At 34.5% G+C, this 6,774-nt stretch overlaps 1 long non-coding RNA gene across 2 annotated transcripts; it reads left to right on the top strand.

Annotated features, from left to right (window-relative positions):
- The first annotated feature begins 963 nt into the window (after positions 1–963).
- Positions 964–5,553, top strand: LOC140335656 (uncharacterized). Of its 2 annotated transcripts, none has more exons than XR_011921745.1 (5): positions 964–978; positions 3,127–3,240; positions 3,822–3,850; positions 4,823–5,073; positions 5,271–5,553. It is a non-coding gene; the product is annotated as an uncharacterized lncRNA (long non-coding RNA). The 2 variants fall into 2 exon arrangements; XR_011921744.1 differs by having other exon boundaries at positions 3,075–3,240.
- Positions 5,554–6,774: the final 1,221 nt, after the last annotated feature.

The following is a 6,774-nucleotide window of genomic DNA, read 5'->3' as shown; positions in this document are numbered from 1 at the left end:
TATTGCCATGTGCAATAAACTAGTTCTTGTTTTAAGCTTACTAAAGTGAATTCCATCCATATTTTGTACATGTAAAGAATTAAATCTGAGATTGAATGTGCTTGGAATCTTATTGCCATGTAACAATGCTTAGGACAATTAGCTGTCGGATCTTAAATCATGTGAACCACTGTACTCCCACAAAGTGGGCATCAAAACTTCCAATTACCTCCTTTCCTTTTGTAGATAAAACTGCCACAGATCCAAAAAAAACAACTATGTGTTAAGGCTAGCGGAGATCTTAATAGAATGTTGATCTTTTTTTAAAGTGCAAACGTGAAACACAGTTTTATAGCCAGGGGGTGGGGGAGGATGCTGGGGTTTAATTAGCAATGGACTATTTGGGTGTTTCATTAGCAATGGACGTTTTTGGTGTTAAGCCCTTAAAAAAAAGACCCAACACAGAAATAACAGAATGCTTCATTCAAAAGATGAGCAATTCTGCCAAAAGCAGCAAAACAGCTAGAAAGTGGTGCTGACACAAGGTTTGCTATTTCATTTCATCTGAGTCTACAAGTGTTTGAAAATCAGCACATGAGTTTTTCAATTTACAAAAATTCTGAACTTGTTGGAAGAGATCAACCCTAGAAGTTCTAACATTATGATGGATCAGATAATACAACATGTAATACATAAGTATTAAGTATAAGTTTGGAGTTTTCATTTAAGGTCACACTCATAAGGGTGTGTTATTTACACATTGATTTGTAAGATTGTTGGTACATAATTACAAATCAATTAGCAGGTAAAACATTACACTGCATTTATGTTAGTTTAACGGTTGTAATGAAAGCAGATCTTGCATAAAGATACAAGGTAGAAAACCTTAAAATATTCACTTTACCCCTTGGCTTCTAGTAAACATGAATCCCGGAATACTAGGAATGCCAAACCTCAGGTGTCTCCTAGAAGAAGGGCAGCCAGATATTAATGTGAAAGGTGAGTATTATTCACGTTTTCCTTTTGATGTGTTTTTTCTTTCCGGTTAGCATTACATCAAGGGATAGGTGGTATTAAAGTAAACAAATAAAGGTAAAAAATTTATCCTTTGTAAACACAAAGGAAAAATATTTTACCATTATTTGATTACTTTAATACAATTATTTGATTACTTTAATACAATGTTAGCTTTTAAGGACTTAGTATAACATTCATAGAACTTTGTTCCTATGTTATTTACTGCCTTCATAATATTCTTGCAAATCAAGTTACTGCAGTATGGCACCCGCCCTTGTGAAACAAAGCAGTTATAGTGACGTGGGTACACTCATGACTGCTAGTCTACATCTTTTAACAACAGGCATTCATGTTGCCTTATGTATGGTGTACTCATGGCAATTAGGGTCATACCTAGACAAGGTGACAGCTATTGTTTTTTGTAGGTAAACAAATGCAGAAAAACAGGTTTTGTGTTTATAGGGAAAGTGTAGTGTATTTTATTTGGAGCTAATATGACATTAAGGGCTGACAGGGAATCTAACATTCCCTCAAACATTCCCTCATAGCATTGTTCCAGGTCCATGTGTTTCAATGATAGTAATTAATTCCCACAGAGGGAATGTCAGATTTCCCATTTTATAAATGTTATTTTATGGCATTTTCTATTAAATTTTCTATTTTTTTTACTAACTAACTCATACTTGTATTGTGAAAAACACCAATAGTGACAAGCAAAATAGTTTTCACTATTTGCATTTATAGTATATAAGCAATTACTACAAGCAAGTTAAAAAGCAAGTTAAAAAACACATTTACAGTTGCATCAACCGGATCAGGATTTAATGGAAATACTGTGCACTACGCATAAAAATGGCAAAATAAAAAATGACATATATGATGCAATTTGCTTATAGCTTTTACACAGCAGTTTTTGTTTTTCTGATTCCCACTTTAACATAAGATCATGATCCTTTGATTCTCTCAGCAGATACATTTTTTACTAGCCAATTACACTCCTAAGCCATGTACAGATACCGTATTTTCATCCTCTGCGGTGGCCACTTGTGATCATCTTGGGAGCAAACAAATTTAATTTGTTTATCAATTTGCTGTACCAGTAATCATTGATATTGTTCCTATTAAAGGTTACAGTGGGGTGGCCTCCTGCTTGTCATTCCTTCATTCCTTGCTTTACAACAAAAATCACTGCTCATTCTAACGTCACTAGAAACCACTACTAAAGATTATTTCCAGCGACTATAGTTGACTGACTGTGTGGAGCTTCAGCTGACAAATGATCAGAACAGCTGTCAATCAACAAGTAGGAAATATTGAATGCAGCAAATTGCATGAAAGCACACTTAGCTTTAGTTCACATAGGACCCAATTTATTAAAGCTCTCCAAGACTGGAGAAGATAGACTATTCAGAGTGAACCTGGGTGATCCAGCAAACCAAAAATAGATTTAGTCCAGGATTGCCAGCTAAAAGCAAATGCTTTTTAACAAATCAATTCCAAGTTTGCTGGATCACCCATGATAGTCTTTTCCTGTCTTGGAGAGCTTTAATAAATTAGGTCCATAGAATGTAGTCAACCAAACTGCACTGCAAGAGCTGGTAAGGTATTAGAAAGGACAGAAACTAGCATGATCGGTGGCTATTTGTTATAGTTTACTATCACTATTATACAAACCTTGTTCAACTACATTTACAAGACAAAAAAATTGGATAATTACACAACTTTAGTAGTTGGGTTTAAACTCACTTTAACGGGGAGCTACCAATTTGTGGGAGAGGTTATAGCATCCTTTCTCCTTTTTACCCGAGGGGAATGCTTGAAAAAAATTTCAGAGAACCTTTGATAAAATAAATACTTAGAGGATTGGTAGGAAGAATTCACCATTTTTTTAATCTTTTATCTAGCATAGAATAGTCTGAGAGGTTTTCTTTACAAAGACATCAGGAAGCTATTTGATCTCCTGTTTCTTTAAATATTTCCATTTGTTAAAAAAAGATTCACATCAGCTATGATGCATAATATGTTCTGCAAGAATTCAGCTGCCTATGCTGTCACATCTCATTGTGATTCAACTGCAGGAAAAGCAACCGTAACGTATTGGTCAACTGACATGAGTGACGTCATTTACAGTGCAGGTGGAAATCACCTTCCTGAATCTGGAACACACCCTGCCACATATTCCTGACTTTTACTTAGTCAGTCTTTCTGTGTACAGTAACATCACCTCCGCTGTTCAAGTTTCTGGTATGTAATCTATTAATGGGCTAATCACAGCTTTTAGATTCAATTTATATAGGAAAATCTGTACTGGCATAGTTCTCATATTTCATAGCTTACAGGGTTTTTAAAAAATGTTTTCTATAGGAATCATGATTCATATAATGAGCTGCTACTTTTATTTATTCATAACATTTTAACACATATAATTTAGATTAATTTTATACATATTGAAGAATACTATTGACAGGGTTGGACTGGTCCGCTAGAAAATGGGATACAACTAGTCTGATTATACAATCACATAAAGATTTACCAAAATCTATACAGTGCAAGGACCTACCTAGATAATACATTCAATTCTATACAGCTATACAGAAATATTGTGAAAATATTTTCATTTGTTGGTATAAAAATAATTGGTTTTATAAGTTGTTTGATGTGTTTTATAGTTCCTAAAAGTTGCTATTTTACTTGAGAATTTATATGTGAGATTAAAGCTTCTTGGGACATATGGGACGTAGCACACTTACCCTAAAAGGTGGGATGATGGATTGATTGACTTGATTGGTTCATTATTTGATATTTTTTTTCTTTTCATTTTCCAGATTTCTAATCATGTGGAATCCAAACCACGGTAAATGATATCCATGTGTTATTGATCATTCATGCATTTGCTATATGTTTAGCCCATGTTTGCTGGCCACTTTTAAAGTAGATTTACACATACAAAATTTTCATGTATATCATTCCCCTAAAAATATTCATACCCCTATATATAGGAGATACCCTCTGTTGAACAAGCTAATGCACTGCTGAGAACATTTTTTTCCAATATAAGTAATGTGAGTTAGTATGATCAGCATGGTAACATCAGTTTTCCCTTATCAATAATACAGTGACAGAGTTTGGCTATTAATGGCCAAAGTACTTTCCAACAAGTTATGGTACATTGTTCATTAATCACTGCGGCTTAAGTGATTATCATCACACAAGTACAGAGCACAAAGTATTCAAGCAACCCTTCAAATGATCACATTGTGTGTGCTATTAAAGGATCATGTAAAGTCACTCTCAATAATTTGCCAATTGGATTACATGCGATATTGTTCCTTTTCTCCAGATTTGGTCTAGTGTTATATCTGTGATTTGATTTTGCTGTTCAAGTACAGCAGATATTATAACATGTATAGCTATTAAGTTTTTCTTTGAGAGTAAAGTAATCCTTTCCTACCAGACATTTTAACTGTTGTTGATCACTATAGTTTTTTTTTTTTTGCTAACTTGTATAATTTTAGAAAATCTAGAGACACTTAATAAAACGCCCCAAACACCTGAGCTCTCAAATGACAATATTATTATTATTATTAATAATATTTTTAATATTTTTTATAATAATAAAAAGGATTTATATAGCGCCAACATATTATGCAGCACTGTACATTAAATAGGGGTTGCAAATGACAGACGAATACAGACTGTGACACAGGAGGAGAGGACATTGGGCAGTCTTACGATTTGGGTGTCAGTTTGATTTAGGATTCTGCTTTGCATCTTCCAGTATTTGTATTATTTCTTTATATTACATTGTATCTGTGTTTTGTTAAAGGAAACCCACATTATCCCCCCCAACAATGTGCACCACCACCATGTGTACCTCCACCATGTGTACCTCCACCTTGTCCACCAGCCTACCCACCTCCAGGGCACTGTAGCCCTCCTGGACATTTTGGTCCACATCATGGCCACCACGGTCATCATGGGCATCACGGTCATCATGGTCACCACGGTCACCATGGACACCACGGTCACCATGGACACCACGGTCACCATGGACATTGCTAGACTTTGGCCACTATGGTGAGTCTGATCACATTTAAATGTTATGAAAATGAATAATAATAAAAAAGATGTGAATGGTTTACTTTTACACTTCTAAAACATGGGTCAAAATACAGATCATTATTACCAAATATTGTCTTGTGAGTCACTGTTTATTAATTAACATTGCTTTTTATGAAACTTTACCCTAACAATCTTTATTTTTGTAATTGCAGCTCTGCCATGGGAGGAAGCTAAAAAAACAAATATCAATGAGATGTTTTGAATGCTGACCCTCAATTAGAAGACATTTTTGTTGATTCGGAGCTCCTTGTTCATCTATTTCAATGTGTATATGTTTATACATAAATGCATTTTTACAATTGATAAATGAATAAACTGCCTAATCAAAATACATTAAGAAAACACACTTCTGGTATTACTTTCACCATACAAAGTATGATTATGTATACAAAATAGAAAACATCTAAAAATAAAAAACTTACAACATTAAACCTATTGTATATGTCCAGCCAGTTGTTTACATGCATATAAATGTTAGAACCTCTATCAAGAACTTATTGTTGCCTCCGTCCCCTGGACTCTGACTGTCAGTCCTTCTTTCCCTTTTTTGTGCTGGTTAACAATGGCACAGAGACAGAAAATTGGGAAATTATAAAATTTAAACTCATGCAGGGGCAGCTGTGGGGAGGTCAGCTCCTAATAAAGTAGGCACACATCCCACAACTACTTCTCTCAAGAGTCATTTCCCTACAGGCAGTATGCCTAATTTATCAAAGTTCTGCAAGACTGTGAAAGATATACTATCTTGCGAGAACCTTGGTGATCCAGAAAACCTGGAAAAGATCTAGTCTGGGGTAACAAATACTTGCTACAAAATAGCAAATGATTTAAAAAATATTTTCCAAGTATGCTGTATCAGCTAGGTTCAGCCATGAGAATCAATCCTTACCAGTCTTGGAGAGCTTTAATAAATCAGCTCAGCGTATTGGTCAAGGCAAGGCAGCTGGAAAAAAAATCAGCATTATTGTCAAAAAAAAATTGGTGGACAAAATTGGTCCAAAGGCCATTGGTTGGAATGTTAGCAGAGCAAAGGTACTGTAATATTAGCTGGGATAGGAAAGAGAACATTTACTGAATTTCTGTTCCTCAACAGGAATCTGCTTTTTTGTGCTTACAATTTTTTTAATGGATAAGACTTGTGAAAATATACATGTATTGCAGGGGTGTATGGAAGATATATATATTTACATTTTTCTCCGATACACAATCTATTAATGTAAGCATGTTTACTTAAACTGAAAGGGTTTGTGCACACGGCAATTTGTTTTCTCCCAAACAAGTTAATGGAAAAAGCTGCTAAAAGAAGCTTGATGCATCTTAGAAGGAGGTCAAATGCAAGTCAGATCATGATTTTTTCTAACAAAGATGAATACCCATAAAGTATGTGAAATATAACCATATTTAAAACTAGATTTAAAACTTTTTGCAAAACACCATCTCTAAAGCTGACCAGACAAGCACATTTTCAGGTCATTGCAACCACTTTCAAGCAAATTGCAATCAGCAATCTGAACTATTGAATAAAAAAAAAAATATACTGTGGGTGGTACTTTTGTGATTGGAAACTGGTTGAAATAGTTAAAATGTGGCCAGCATGTCTAGTTTTGTAAATTCTAAGAAAAATTGTGAAACTCTTTGAGGAAGGAAATATGATTA

This window comes from Pyxicephalus adspersus, chromosome 7 (assembly GCF_032062135.1).
Source record: "Pyxicephalus adspersus chromosome 7, UCB_Pads_2.0, whole genome shotgun sequence".
NCBI lineage: Eukaryota > Metazoa > Chordata > Amphibia > Anura > Pyxicephalidae > Pyxicephalus > Pyxicephalus adspersus.
This window is presented reverse-complemented; position numbering and strand designations above follow the sequence as displayed.